We start from the raw sequence: 16452 nt of genomic DNA on the forward strand, positions 1-16452 counted from the left end.
AAAAATCCTGTTGTTCTAGCATGGCCCTATTATTATGCCCTTGCAGTGGATATTTCTCAAGACATGTTGAGAAAAAATGTAGCTCCAAAGTCTGCACATCTATGTCAATGCTAAAACGGCACAGAATGTGTATAGGCGGGGCTGCCCCAAAGACACCCCTGGCACAACGTAAAAAAACACTCTCCTAACTAGTGGCTAACCTGCAGAGCTACAGGGTAATGTTCTCCCTAAAAATGGTTTAACAATTCCCTCCAACGCTTGAATTATACAAAAAATAAAGAAAAATAAGTAAGGAAGGCTAAGTTCGGGTGTAACCGAACATTACATACTCAGTTGAGAGCTATGGAGACAAAATAAGGAAAATCACCATGTAGGAAAATGAACCTAGGGTAACCCTGGAATGTGGTTGTATGACATGTGTATCAAATGGAAGGTATTAAAGAGTATTTTAAGAGAGAGTAGGCCATAGTTCTATGGATGGACGCCATTTAGGGATATCGCCATAAAGGTGGACCAGGGCTGACTCTAGAATGTGTTTGTACGATGTGGGTATCAAATGAAAGGTGATAATGAGTATTTTGAAAAGGAGTGATCCTTAGTTCCCTAGGTGGACGCCGTTTCGAGATATCGTCATAAAGGTGGACCAGGGGTGTCTCTAGTTGTACGATATGGGAATCAAATGAAAGGTGTTACTGAGCGTTTTAAGAGGGAGTGGGCATTAGGTCTATAGGTGGACGCCTTTTCGAAATGTCGCCATTAGGGTGGGCCAGGGGTGACTCTAGAATGTGTTTGTACGATATGGGTATCAAATGAAAGCTGTTAATGAGTATTTTGAAAAGGAGTGATCCTTAGTTCCCTAGGTGGACGCCGTTTCGAGATATCGTCATAAAGGTGGACCAGGGGTGTCTCTAGTTGTACGATATGGGAATCAAATGAAAGGTGTTACTGAGCGTTTTAAGAGGGAGTGGGCATTAGGTCTATAGGTGGACGCCTTTTCGAAATGTCGCCATTAGGGTGGGCCAGGGGTGACTCTAGAATGTGTTTGTACGATATGGGTATCAAACGAAAGGTGTTACTGAGCATTTTAAGAGGGAGTGGGCATTAGGTCCATAGTTGGACGCCTTTTCGAGATATCGCCATTAGGGTGGGCCAGGGGTGACTCTGGAATGTGTTTGTACGATATGGGTATCAAATGAAAGGTGGTAATGAGTATTTTAAAAGGGAGTAATCCTTAGTTCTATAGGTGGACGCCTTTTCGAGATATCGCCATTAGGGTGGGCCAGGGGTGACTCTAGAATGTTTGTACGATATGGGTATCAAACGAAAGGTGTTACTGAGAATTTTAAGAGAAAGTGGGCATTAGGTCTATAGGTGGGCGCCTTTTCGAGATATCACCATTAGGGTGGGCCAGGGTGACTCTAGAATGTGTTTGTACGATATGGGTATCAAATGAAAGGTGGTAATGAGTATTTTAAAAGGGAGTAATCCTCAGTTCTATAGGTGGACGCCTTTTCGAGATATCGCCATAAAGATTGACCAAGGGTGACTCTAGAATGTTTGTACGATATGGGTATCAAACGAAAGGTGTTACTGAGCATTTTAAGAGGGAGTGGGCATTAGGTCTATAGGTGGACGCCTTTTCGAGATATCGCCATTAGGGTGGGCCAGGGGTGACTCTAGAATGTTTGTACGATATGGGTATCAAACGAAAGGTGTTACGGAGCATTTTAAGAGGGAGTGGGCATTAGGTCTATAGGTGGACGCCTTTTCGAGATATCGCCATTAGGGTGGGCCAGGGGTGAATCTAGAATGTTTGTTTGATATGGGTATCAAAGGAAAGGTGTTACTGAGCATTTTAAGAGGGAGTGGACATTAGGTCTATAGGTGGACGCCTTTTCGAGATATTGCCATTAGGGTGGGCCAGGGGTGACTCTAGAATGTTTTTACGATATGGGTATCAAACGAAAGGTGTGACTGAGCATTTTAAGAGGGAGTGGGCATTAGGTCTATAGGTGCACGCCTTTTCGAGATATCGCCATTAGGGTGGGCCAGGGTTGACTCTAGAATGTGTTTGTACGATATGGATATCAAATCAAAGGTATTAATGAGGGTTTTAAAAGCGAGTGGCCCTTAGATGTATATGTGAAGGCGTTCTCGCGATATCGACCAAATGTGGATCAGGTGATCCAGAAAATCATCTGTCAGGTACTGCTAATTTATTTATATATTCAATAACACTAACAGTATTCCTGCCAAGATTCCAAGGGCTGTTGATTTCGCCTTGTAGAACTTTTTCATTTTCTTCTACTTAATATGGTAGGTGTCACACCCATTTTACAAAGTTTTTTCCAAAGTTATATTTTGCGTCAATAAACCAATCCAATTACCATGTTTCATCCCTTTTTTCGTATTTGGTATAGAATTATGGCATTTTTTTAATTTTTCGTAATTTTCGATATCGATAAAGTGGGCGTGGTTATGGTCGGATTTCGGCCATTTTTTATACCAAGATAAAGTGAGTTCAGATAAGTACGTGGGCTAAGCTTAGTAAAGATATATCAGTTTTTGCTCAAGTTATTGTGTTAACGGCCGAGCGGAAGGACAGACGGTGGACTGTGTATAAAAACTGGGCGTGGCTTCCACCGATTTCGCCCATTTTCACAGAGAACAGTTAACGTCATAGAATCTATGCTCATACCAAATTTCAAAAGGATTGGTAAATTTTTGTTCGACTTATGGCATTAAAAGTATTCTAGACACACTAAATGAAAATGGGCGGAGCCACGCCCATTTTGAAATTTTCTTTTATTTTTGTATTTTGTTGCACCATATCATTACTGGAGTTGAATTTTGACTTAATTTACTTATATACAGTAAAGATATTAAATTTTTTGTTAAAATTTGAATTTAAAAAATTTTTTTTTTAAAAAGTGGGCGTGTTCTTCATCCAATTTTGCTAATTTTTATTTAGCACATATATAGTAATAGTAGTAACGTTCCTGCCAAATTTCATCATGATATCTTCAACGACTGCCAAATTACAGCTTGCAAAACTTTTAAATTACCTTCTTGTAAAAGTGGGCGGTGCCACGCCCATTGTCCAAAATCTTACTAATTTTCTATTCTGCGTCATAACGTCAACCCATCTACCAAGTTTCATCGCTTTAGCCGCCTTTGGCAATGAATTATCGCATTTTTTCGGTTTTTCGAAATTTTCGATATCGAAAAAGTGGGCGTGGTTATAGTCCGATATCGTTCATTTTAAATAGCGATCTGAGATGAGTGCTCAGGAACCTACATACCAAATTTCATCAAGATACCTCAAAATTTACTCAAGTTATTGTGTTAACGGACGGACGGACGGACGGACGAACATGGCTCAATCAAATTTTTTTTGGATCCTGATTATTTTGATATATGGAAGTCTATATCTATCTCGATTCCTTTATTAATGTACAACCAACCGTTATCCAATCAAACTTAATATACTCTGTGAGCTCTGCTCTACTGAGTATAAATATGAACTAGTAGCCAATTTATCAAGAAATTGCGGTGTCGGTTTATAAGGACCTCCTCTGAGCAAGCACTTGACAAACATGTATGTTTTGTCAAAATGTTCTGAGAAGACGTACGGACACTTACGAAGGCTATATTCACGTGCTTTGCATAATTCGATCTATGTTTCTTCCACCAAAAACAATTTTCGCGAGCTTACTAAAAACCTTTTCTAGGCTGATATTTCGTATTAAAATATTTCCAAGGCATGGGGCGCATTTTTTTCATTTTTTATTAAAAAACCTATGAAAGTAATTTAATCGTTTTCGTTAATATGAAATCCATCAAAATTAGAAAAATTCGTAACATTTTTCAATCTGGTAGCTTGTTTTTGGTAAAATTGTCATTGTCCCTGCAAAAGTCAGGTGCCTAACGTCACACTAAATGGAACTACGTCCATTTTTTGTATAATGGGTTATTCCACCATGATTAAAAACAAACGAGCCAGTTTGTTTTTCAATAGTTTTTTTTGGCTTTCGGCAAGCTTCCAGCCGAACCTAACGAAGCGTAGCCAGTACCTTCCTCGCCCTCGTCTACCTCCATCTCGTCTTCACTGGGGGGAGTTCAACCACCTCCGTGCGAAGAAGCTTTACCAAGGCAGCCTGCCTTTGACCACCTTCCAGTTCTTGATCGTTAGACCCGGGTTGTACTCCTGGAGCAGCTCCAGGATGTCAGCTGGGTCCGCTGGCGTCACTGGAACCCAGGATCTAGCCCTTGGTCTTAAGGGGATATCACGCGCCTCCACTACCTTGAGGCCCGCGCCCGGATATACCACCCCTATCAGCGTGACGGCGGCCCTATAAGGTTTACCGACCTGGCATCGTCACAGTCAATTAGCTTGGCATTGCCATGGAACCACCCTGCATCGGTTTAAGATGGCGGTGGACCAGGGTTGTCTTTCTTAACCTTAACGGCCACCGTAGCGAGCGCGGCCTCGATCCACTTCCACTGTTGTTTCGGGATCCTGCCATCTTCGCCGCTCTCGTCTATAATGCCAATGACCTGCCGACCCTTGGCAATTTCGGCCCAGCCTCCCTGCGTCTTGGCCCTTTTCGGTGCCGTGGCGTTGGATTCATCCATGGACCGCTGGCGTTTCGAGGTTTCATCACTCTCGACTAAAACTTTTAAAATTACTTGAACAAAAAAATTAAAAATAAATAATAGTTTAAAAAAACTAAAAAACACCCTTTTATAGCTAACGAAACTAAAAAATAGAAAATAATTTTCAATTAAAAAGAGTTTATATAACAGTAGTAGAAGGTCAAAAAATCGTTTATAATTAATCACCTCAAAATAAAATTATTATAAAATTTAAGTTATTAACAGAATAATTTAGTTCACACTAAAAATCGTGGGGTGCTTGATATTGAATGTTACAATCATTCTATTGGCAACTATCTCAGAGGAAAGATATGAAATGTAGTCAAATGCACCCCACGCTTTTTAATCAGAATTAAATTATTCTGTTAATAACTTAAATTGTATTATAATTTTATTTTGAGGTGATTAACTATAAATGATTGTTTGACTTTCTACTACTGTTATATAAAATCTTTTTTATTGAAAATTATTTTCTATTTTTTAGTTCGGCTAGCTATAAAAGCGTGTTTTTTAGTTTTTTTAAGCTACTATTTTTATATTGAAGTTATGTTTAGCCTATGACCATTTTTGGAAGGTTTCTAGTGGGTGATTCAAATTTAGTTGTGATCGGCCGATCCATTTAGGACGCAACCCGATTTATACCTACATACAAACATTCATAATTTTAAGTTTATATATATATAGATAGAAGATGTGGATAGACTGAAGTTAACAAAAAATTTTAACGGCGAAAGATTACTAAACATCGAAAAGGAATAACAGCCAAGCAACTCTGTAGTCAAACTTTAGCTGTTATAATAACCTAGTTTGTACGTCAGCCATAGTTCTGAAAAATCCCATTTGTAGGGAAGGTGCCCCGCCCCCTTTTCCCTAATGCCACATTTTACTGGAGGTGTTAGGATTTAACCTCATATAACTCCTTACCAGTTTTCATTATCCTACCATTACTACATCCAGAGATATGCAGAATGAAAAAATTCATTTATAACATACAAATTTTCTATGTACCTTTTTTGAATTTTTTAATTTTAAGAATGGCTCTGTATTGTACATATATATCTGTCTATTACAATAATTAGTCGACCGATTTGTGTTTGCGTCGACTTTAATAAATAAATAAATAAATAAAAAAAATAAAAATAAAAAATGGGAGGTGCCACGCCCCCTTCTCCCCCACCTCACATTTTCTTGGGGGTGTTAGGGATTGGCCTCATAAAACTCCTTACTGTATTTCAATGTTCCAGCATGAATACCTTCAGAGTTATGTAGTACCAAATATTCATTCTGCAGGGGAGGTGCCACACCCCTTTTATATATCGATATTATTTTTAGCCTATGACCATCCTTGGAAAGTTTCTAGTGGGTTGAGCAAATTTGGTTGTGATGGGTTGATCCTTAGGACGCGACTCGATCTAAACCTACATACATACATAACTTGAATTTTATATATATAGATAAGTACTATGGTGCATAGTCATAGTCAAAATAAAATAGGCTTTAAATTTAGTTGGAGCTTTTTTGACAGATAGCCCATTGAAAATTATGTCAAACAGCTGCATCTAAATTTAAAACCTATTTTATTTTGACCGTGACTAGGCGCATAGCCTTTGAACTTAAGCGTGGATATTATATAACGATAACTTGCGATAACAAATTTATAGCAATGCCATTATATCGAATGTATTCACAACACATATAATAAAACAAAATGTCTTTCAAATTCTTCACGAAACTTCCGATCGTTCGCATGTTTGCCTTTTTTAATCGTAAAATATTATATCTAGTTTGCCTAAAAACATAAGCTTTTTGGCCATGTGAAAAAAGTTGTATATACGGATCTAATTTTTTGCTGGGTATACCTTATTTATTGCTGTGAATAAGTGTGTTTTTTCTTTCCGTGGCATAGTGACGTATTGAAGCTGCTAATATTCGCCACAATATAAAAACGAAATTTGTATACAACTTCAATTGACCTGGTTTTCGATCTTCATTTTGCAGAACAGTTATCTATATTGGAGTTTTTTTAAAAGGATTTGAAAATGGCACCAACAAAAGTTAAATCTATTTCGCTTCTCAAAACTCTGTTGCAAATCTCTCTTTACTTATGTTGTGGCACCTCTCAATTTAAAATAGCAGACTCAAAAGCAGGAAACAGTATTTCCTCACTAGATGTATTGGATAATGTAAATCTTTTCACATGGGATCATGTTTTGGATTTGAACTCTAATTATCGTTTACTATGGGCAATCAATAAAGACGATGCGACGTTTGAAGTACAAGTGCGAATACATGGATATATTGGTTTTGGCTTTTCTGAAACTGGTTATTCCACGGGGCAGACATTGCTGTTGGATGGGTGGAGAAAGGACAAACATTCTTTCAGATTTATATTTAGATATTTCGTGCATGCACATACATATATATTCGATACTTTTATTCTCATAATTTACAGGATCGTCATGTTGCCACAACAGAGAAATCTACAGAGCTTTTGGTCGATCCTTCCCAGGACTATATACTATTAATGGGTTATGAAAACTCAACACACACAATAATTCGATTCCGGCGGGAGTTGGATACTTGCGACAGTGTTTTTGATCTTCCTATTACTTTAAGTTAATGAAACAATATGACCCTTTTATTTTGAAAGTTGCATAAGTACTTGTTCGTGAGGAGCTGTATACTTCTACGCAACGTTGCCGCGAACTTAAAAAAAATATAACAATTACGAAGCAAGAAGTAAATCAAATTGTATTAACCGTATTAGCTAAATTTTTCTTTAAAAATTTATACAAGATAGTTTTATGACATCCGCAATTCTGAAATCTGTATAAGTGCTTTTATATTTCTGCGCTCTTATGCCAGAAGCTAGAATATGCATTTCTTCGGTTTGAGTTTACTGCGTTAACCATTAAAAATCTTATATTACACTTTAAGGAACCTAATTTTTTTCGTTTCGACTTTTTTTATACATTTTTAAATTAAAAATTTAATACCAAAAGAAAAAAATAGTTATAATATTTATTGAAATCAGGAAACTGATACATTTTGCCATTTTATAATAAAAAGTATCAACGTATCAGAGCGATATTTTACAAAATTTCTTAGGCTGGCAATACAGTAAAAGCTAGAATCGATGCCATCATACAAATAGCGTGAGGTAAAACCGTTTTCTCTTTGAGTCGGCCATTATAATTTTTCTGACTTAAGATAACATAAGAAAACGTCAATAACTATGTAAACATAAAAATATACATACATATGTATTCAGTTTTTACAAATATTAGAGAGACAAACTCATATTGTTTTATAAAGTTTTTTTGTTATTGATAGGTATTGTAACGAATTTACTGCAAATCCTCTTATTTGCAACCTTCTGCTAAGTAAGAATCACTAAACTGTTGAATAAATAACTCCAATATTGAATAATGGAAAAATGGCCTTTATTAAAGTACTTCACAATAACACTTATACTTTGCAACTAGCTTGCTTAATAACTAAACTGACTGATAGCTTAAATGAAACTGATCCCTCGCCTCCACTGTTGTCGCCCTTTTATACTGTCCGACCTCCTCGTTACATATTTCTAGGCTTTTCTAATTCCAGAACTTACTAGTTAGTTATAAATTTCTCAGCTACAATTACAGATGTATAATTTTTATAGCTTCTCTCATACCCCATGCGCTTGTATGTTAGCGACACTTCCACAATCACAATTGCATACCTTAGGAGCATTTCAGATAAGATAACTGCATGTGCTTGTGCGTTGCTCTCAGCTGCGTGTACCTACATATGTGTAGACGTAATGATTGATTCGTTTATGTAGATACATAATGATTATTTTTAAGGCGCTGCTTAGCATCGGCTTAGAGATGGCAGCACCCCTTAGTTTTGCTAATATTCGTAACAGTATTTTGCCCAAATTACATGTGCAGCAATTTTGCATACAGCCCTGCTAGGTTTGCTACTGCTCAATATAAAGTTTTCAGTTTAAATTAGTAAGACCTAGTTTACATATAACGAGATTATCTTCATTTTCGTACTTAACTCCTAATCATTAATTTTTTAACTAGATTTCCCATATAAAATTTTCCCATCGATAATAGGTAATTTAACAAATTTTAGAGATGTAGTTTGTTTTTCATAGAAAATGTTCCACCTCTAGATTGTAATCTCTAATTGGAAGAACAAAATAAAAGAGAAACGTGAAAATTTGACGGAAAATAATCTAGTTCCCAGGGATGGAATATAAGTAAATGCGCAGTTTATCTTTTGACGATTTATTGTAGATTAAGACATGTGTAAACTTGGTCTAAACCATCTGAATTGACGGAAAAATATTTATTTATTTGGCATTCATGATTGTTTGGGTTCCTTCATTCGCATATCATGGCCTATCCAGCGTAGCCGCTGCGTTTGAATTCGCTGAACTATATAAATGCCTGCGTAAGGTTCCTACAACTCATCATCAAATCATCTTCGGTACTCGCCATCGCCAACGCCGCACAGAGTATCTTTTTTCACTTTTAGGATGCCAAAATTTATAACAGCTAAACAAATGGAGCAATTCGTTTGAAATTTTGCAGTGTGGTTGCAGATGCCTAAATCTGATTTGAGATCCGCCCACTTTTTCTCCTTGCCCTCATATAAGGTGAAATTTCACATAATCATATTTTCTACTTTAAAAGCATTTCCAATGCCAATATCAATAAAAATTGTTTAGATTTCTTAACTTTAGCTTAGAGGCTTTTGATTAATATTTAAAAAAATTTATTTTCAAAGTCAAACAAAACATAGGTACATATATGTATTTGTAAAAACTGAATCGAAATACCTACATACTTATAAATCAAAAAATGATATTTTAACTGGTATAATAAAGATAGTCGGAGTCAATATCGTCGACATGCTCTGGCTCAGATAATAAGCCAATAACTTCACTCGTTAATGCTCGCCACTTTGGCCTAGGGGTTTTCCGCTAACTGTGTATGAACGGGTCTGACGATATCAGCAATCTGTGCAGCAAATCCAAGTTACTACAAATTCTTGACTTGTTTGTGGTGAAAAGTTTACGATAGTTTCGTGCATCTTTGTTTCTGCATTCTTGAGCTTCTTCCAATAGGAAGAATAGCAGACACGATTATACTCTTTCCATGAAACAGAATTTTATGTACGCTCACTGGCATATTGTACCAAGCATCTTCCGATAAATATAGCACCCTTGTCTCTGTCACATAGTGGTCAAAAGCTTCAGAATTTATTTGAAACCCACATCCTATGCATGAAAGTATTGTATGAAACCTTTTCAAAAGATTGATGTTTATGCCGGTTATGTCTGATGTTATTTCAGGATCTCCAAAGAATCTTCTCGCAGTGTTGTTATCATTTGTGTTGCTTTTTGCTTGGCATATCAGTCAAAAGACCAAATTCTTTCCTGAATCTATTTTGGATATGTTCTTTCTTCTTTTTCATCTTTTCCTTATTTTCTTCGCCCTGCACACACCAGGTCTTCATTTCCATTCGATAAGCGATGTGTAGCATACATTCCATGCATCGCACCTAAGAATGTAAAGGGGAAATCCGAAAGCAAGCATGCTTTTGTCAACATTTCGCTCTGACAGAGCTCGCATATTGTTCATATATTTTGGAGAAGCCCCACATATGTAGCACTTTTGCGATTATATATATGCCGACAGAGCGTTGCATACTTTGCCATCAATCATGCACAACACAAACGTTGATTTCACCAGTAAGTTTAGGTTATCTGTTTGAATTGTTGTAGGACGAAGACTGAAAATTTGGTCTTTGACAGATTGCACCTCCTTTGAAATGACATCTCGTGTTTCTTTTGTAAAAACAAATTTTATCGGGCGGCAGTGTCTCGTGGAAGATGGAGCAGGATTACGCCAAACTAAAACCTTTCGTTTGTCAACCATTGTATACATTTGAAGGGGTACTAGTGAAATGAAAAACATACTAGTGTCCGATTTGTTTTCTTCCGAAAATTGTTGTTTGTAACAGCTACGCTCAGCTCCATCACATCCCCATTTTATAATTGCATTTAGTTCTTTAACCTCAGGAATAGAAAGCAATACCTCTTCTTGTGCAGAACACAATCTTCGTAAGCTGTGATTAATTAGGGATTGCAATTCAATTTCAGCATAGGTTTCCGTTACGGTTATTTGTTTCAGGATAGCATAAATTCTTTGATTATTTTAAACAGTTATATGAATGATATATTTTTCTGTTAACTTCTGAAGTGTGCTGCCGGATCAATTATCATCGCAATTGCTTGATCTGGTGAAAACTTTTCATATTTTCTTCCGATATTCGGGACATTTTGATTGCAGTGCCTCTTGATGGTGATGCCGTGAACAACTCCTAAATTATTATTGCAGAATTTCTTTTCCCTGATGATCGTAATTTCAATTCCGCTGCCATTAACAGTTGATCATTATCGACATTTTGATTTTCTAATAACCAATAAGAGTTTTTCTCAATAAATCTACTTGTAGATCGAAAACAACATGCCCATCTCTTACGAATATTATAAGTTAGCTTGATGATGGACTTTTTTAACTTTGAATGATCCACATCTTTTCCAATTATACTCAAAATATGGTTTAGTATGGCTTTGTCCGTTTCTCCATCTTTGCTTTTTAGCCAAACTTCAAAGAGTGCATTTCGTGAAATAGCCATAACTAGTTGATGATATAGGAAAATTTGGTACAGTACAGTTGGTTTTACTTCAATGCAGTCCGCCTTTGTTATGATTAATTATTAGCTTTGTTCTCTATTTATATAGTCTTCGCCCAAGCGTTTTATTACGGGTTTTTACGGAAAAATAATACCTGCTAATGCTTAACAAAAATATATTTACCCATTTCTTTGGTTTAAAGATCTACCTATGATCTCTCCAAGCGAGATTTAAGTAGGCGTTTATGTTATGTATGCATACATATATATATTCCCGAAGCACTCAATTGCTTAGAAATATCACCCATAATAGATAACCCTCAGGTAGGCGTGCATACATAACATAAATTGATGGGATATGTGCACAACTCGCTAACTATGGGAAAACATCATATGACAAACAACGAAGGCTATTCAGTGCACAAGTTTCCTTTTTCTGGGTTTTTACCATTTCAGGTATAACTGTATTTTTTTGGGATCTAGTATTGTAGACTTAAATTGAGGACATTCCATTGTTAGGTCATTGCGCTTCATACGTGAGCGAGGGCACAGAGACCTTAAGTTGGCGATTACAAAGAAAAACGCAAAATTTCGCAATGGTTTTTTTTGTCTGAAACTATATGAAATTACCTTTAATGTGTATCTATTCGTTCAATGGAATTGGACGGAATCAGGCAAGTTTTATTCTAGTGAAAACGAAAAGTTTTCTAAGCTTACCAAACTTTTAGTGCCTGTCTAAAACAAACAAAAAAATTAAAAAATTCCTACGTGGCTGAAACTTACCAATGCTGTTATAAACTACCCAAGTATGTTAAATAAAATAGTTTGAAGTCAAAACAGATATTGAAAAATCCACCACGTGGCCACAAATTTGGTCAAAAATTTTGGACTGTGAAATGATTTTTACACTTGTTTCAATTATCCAAGTTTCATAATGCTTATCATGGTGATCGTGGGTTTTTTACTTTGCTGTGTATACATTTTCTTAACAGTTGGTTATTATTCTGTTGCATGTCAGAACATTTTTGAGATTGGAGAACATTGTTTTTTGGACTTTTGGCATCCTAAAAGTGAAAAAAGTTACACTGTGCGCCGGTCCGTAAATAATTCGAAGAAGGATTCAAAGTTCGGTTCGAGCTAAAGGCCAGAACAATACTTTTTTCTAATGATAAGTATTGTTATTTTTTAATTTTTCTATAATTGAAAAATTTTATTTTGTTTTTGGAATACTAAGTAGAAAAATTTTCAGACAATCTGCCATAGCTGCGCAGATAGATCCATTTCGAAGGGTCTAAGCCTTCATCATCAGTACGCTATACTATATACACTATAAAATTTTCATTTGATTGTATAAGTTTCATGTATACCAACGGTTTTAGCGGACGTTTTTGGGTCGGACAGGGTATACATATAATATAAGAGTAGATACAAGTAAAAAATATAGGTGCTTATTTTCAGTGGGTGGTTAAACTGCAGTATATAAGTTGCCTAGCGTATAACCCTGCTACTTTATCTATTGAAACGATCAAAAGGCAAGGTTAAACTAAGCCGACCTTAACTGCAGCTTAAATTCACAAAGAAATTTTAAGCAAAAATTTTGCCTTCAATGTGGCTAATTAGAAATAGTTGTCTTAAAGAAAAATTTGATAAATAGCGTTAAAAGTACGATATAAATATATCTTGACAACTAATTTAGTAGTATGGTTTCATTTGACTTGAAAAAAGTTTCATTTGAAATGAAAAAAGTTTCATTTGAAATGAAAAAAGTTTCATTTAAAATGAAAAAAGTTTCTATTTTTTATGATTTGTAGGCTAGTCTGATCTAATTTATGCTGGTGCAAATAAACCTAAGGTGAATTAATCGTTTTATTTGCACCAGCATAAATTTAAAATATTGAACTGATCGCAAAAAATCCAACAAGAAAAAATTTTCATTTGACCTGAAAATGCTATATTACTTACACAGTAATCAGCGCTGCAGGTAAAATTGCTGCACATGTAATTTGGGCATAACAATATATTTTCAAACGAAAAATAGTGCTGAAAAATACAAAATTTCCCAATTTATTTAGCTAAATGTACAACTAGGAACTCAGACAGCCCATTGCGCAGAGCTACACATTACTGCAAGGCCGCCGTTGCCTCGCAAGATCATCAAATCTTCAAGACGAGCCGCTTCAGTGCGCAATTAAATTTGAATCATTCTCGCATATGACACATGCAATGAATATGGAGGCAGCAACAACCCCAGAAGCAATTTTACTATTCCTTTTCTCGCTGTTTACTCGCGGTATCCGCAAAAAACGCTAAAAAAAACACATTCGCATATATTGCTTGTGTGCCAAATAATTTTGAGATTTCCTTTATCCCTGTTCTTTATGAAGGGGCGTCACTAGAAGTAAATACCAGATAATAAACGCCATGATGAAATGAAATTTCAGGTGTTCTCATCCCGCTGACATTTTGTCTTATTCTAACAAGTTCGGCATGCATATTTTAGATGGTTGTCTATCATACTTACCTAACTTCCTCTGGATTTTGCTACGATCGAAGTTGATTTTACTATACATTTAGATATATAATAACTTTATAAGCCACTACCAGCACTTTTCACACAAAAAAGTCAACGTAACTTTGTATTCCCCAAAAGAATATAGGGTTATTATATACGAAAGCATGACACCGGTATAGAATTACCGAATATAGGAACAATTTTACAGAAAATTAATTTTAACAATTGTTTTTGTTTTTATCGGCCTATTGATAAATGATTCAAAGTTCGATTCGAGCTCAAGGCCAGAACAAAAATTTTTTTTTCTAATGATAATTATTGTTAGTTCTTAATTTTTCTAAATTTGAAAAATTGTATTTTGTTTTTGGAATAGTAAGTAGAAAATTGTTCAGACAACCTGCCATAGCTGCGCAGATAGATCCATTTCTTCATCATCAGTACGCTTTAGGCACGCTGCGCTAACCATTTAGCTATCTATACAGCGGTGGTTAGCTTCGCACCCTTCGAAATGGATCTATCTGCGCAGCTATGGCAGGTTGTCTGAAAAACTTTCTACCTACTATTCCAAAAACAAAATACAATTGTACAAAATGTACAACTAGGAACTCAGACAGCCCATTGCGCAGAGCTACACATTACTGCAAGGCCGCCGTTGCCTCGCAAGATCATCAAATCTTCAAGAGGAGCCGCTTCAGTGCGCAATTAAATTTGAATCATTCTCGCATATGACACAGGCAATGAATATGGAGGCAGCAACAACCCCAGAAGCAATTTTACTATTCCTTTTCTCGCTGTTTACTCGCGGTATCCGCAAAAAACGCTAAAAAAAAACACATTCGCATATATTTCTTGTGTGCCAAGTAATTTTGAGATTTCCTTTATCCCTGTTCTTTATGAAGGGGCGTCACTAGAAGTAAATACCAGATAATAAACGCCATTATGAAATGAAATTTCAGGTGTTCTCATCCCGCTGACATTTTGTCTTATTTTAACAAGTTCGGCATGCATATTTTAGATGGTTGTCTATCATACTTACATAAATTCCTCTGGATTTTGCTACGATCGGAGTAGATTTTACTATAAATTTAGATATATAATAACTTTATAAGCCACTACCAGCACTTTTCACACAAAAAAGTCGGCGTAACTTTGTATTCCCCAAAAGAATATAGGGTTATTATATACGAAAGAATGACACCGGTATAGAATTACCGAATATAGGAACAATTTTACAGAAAATTAATTTTAACAATTGTTTTTGTTTTTATCGGCCTATTGATAAATGATTCAAAGTTCGATTCGAGCTCAAGGCCAGAACAAAAATTTTTTTTCTAATGATAATTATTGTTAGTTCTTAATTTTTCTAAATTTGAAAAATTGTATTTTGTTGTTGGTTTTTTGGCCTTTAGTTTTTAAAAATGTTTGTAAATTGTCGAGCTCGAGGCCATACAATATTAAATACCAAACAAATAAAACTGTTTATTTGTATATGTTATATATTGTCGTTTTTTATTTATCGATATTTCGACTTCAATTAGAAGTCATCTTCAGGTTTTATTGTAAGTTAAAATAAAAAATTCACAAACAAATTTTTTGTTCATTGTTGTTACTTTTATGTTCAGTGTCATACAACTATATACATGTAAAATTAATAAAATTTATGTACCTTGTTGTTTTTTGGAAAAAAAAATAAATATAGCGTTATGCCCTTGAAAATGCCAAGGAAATTTGGCGAAACGTCGGGCTGAAGGTGGAATAATCGTGTTTTATTTGCACCATGGAAATTAATAGATCAGAGTAGCTTATAAAAAAACTAAGAATTTAATGGTAATCATTAGCCGTTCCATTGATTATTTTCTTTAAACGCCATTTAATGATTACTTGCAATTATTTTCTATTTTTAATGATTACTTTTCAATTAATTAAAAAAAATAATCAAAAAAAATTATGATTTTTTCCGATTATTGAAAAAAAATCAAAAAAATCAAAAATAATCAAAAGTAATCAAAATTTTTTTTTGATTTTTTTTGATTATTTTTAATTATTTTTCTGCTTTGTTGAAAGAAAAATTCTCGTTTGTTGCATGCACGGAATAATTTCTACATACAAGTACATTTTAGGATGCAATATTAAATCGTAACCGCTTATCGAGGCAAATATATACATACATGCACCATATAGGATAAGTATATACACGTGCATAATTTGCTACACCCATTGTATAAAATAATAACGATACTCTATGGTTCGTCCTTAAGTAATGCCAATTTTGTTTTGTATACAAAATTAATATATCCACTATTTTGGATTACGTTATGGCAATGCACGGATTGTTTTGTAATCAAAGTTTATCATATTGCCCGCTTTATTAAGTAATATTGGTTTCATATCATCGCCATTATATGATTGTTCTTCGTCCCGTTTAGAGAGCTTTGTTATAAATTTGTTTCCTTAATATCCTTTGAACGACTCAAAATTTTTGTTTTCCGCCTTCGGATTATTAATACTGAGATCAAGCAGAGTTTTTTAGGATGCGTGTTAACAGTCGGCCGCTGTTATAGACTTTTACCACATATATATATATATAT

At 35.2% G+C, this 16452-nt stretch overlaps 1 pseudogene; it reads left to right on the forward strand.

The window, feature by feature from the left end:
* Positions 1–6695: 6695 nt before the first annotated feature.
* Positions 6696–16452, forward strand: part of LOC137254205 (MOXD1 homolog 2-like) — a 110442-nt pseudogene continuing 100685 nt past the window's right edge.

This window comes from Eurosta solidaginis, chromosome 5, assembly GCF_040869045.1.
Source record: "Eurosta solidaginis isolate ZX-2024a chromosome 5, ASM4086904v1, whole genome shotgun sequence".
Lineage (NCBI taxonomy): Eukaryota > Metazoa > Arthropoda > Insecta > Diptera > Tephritidae > Eurosta > Eurosta solidaginis.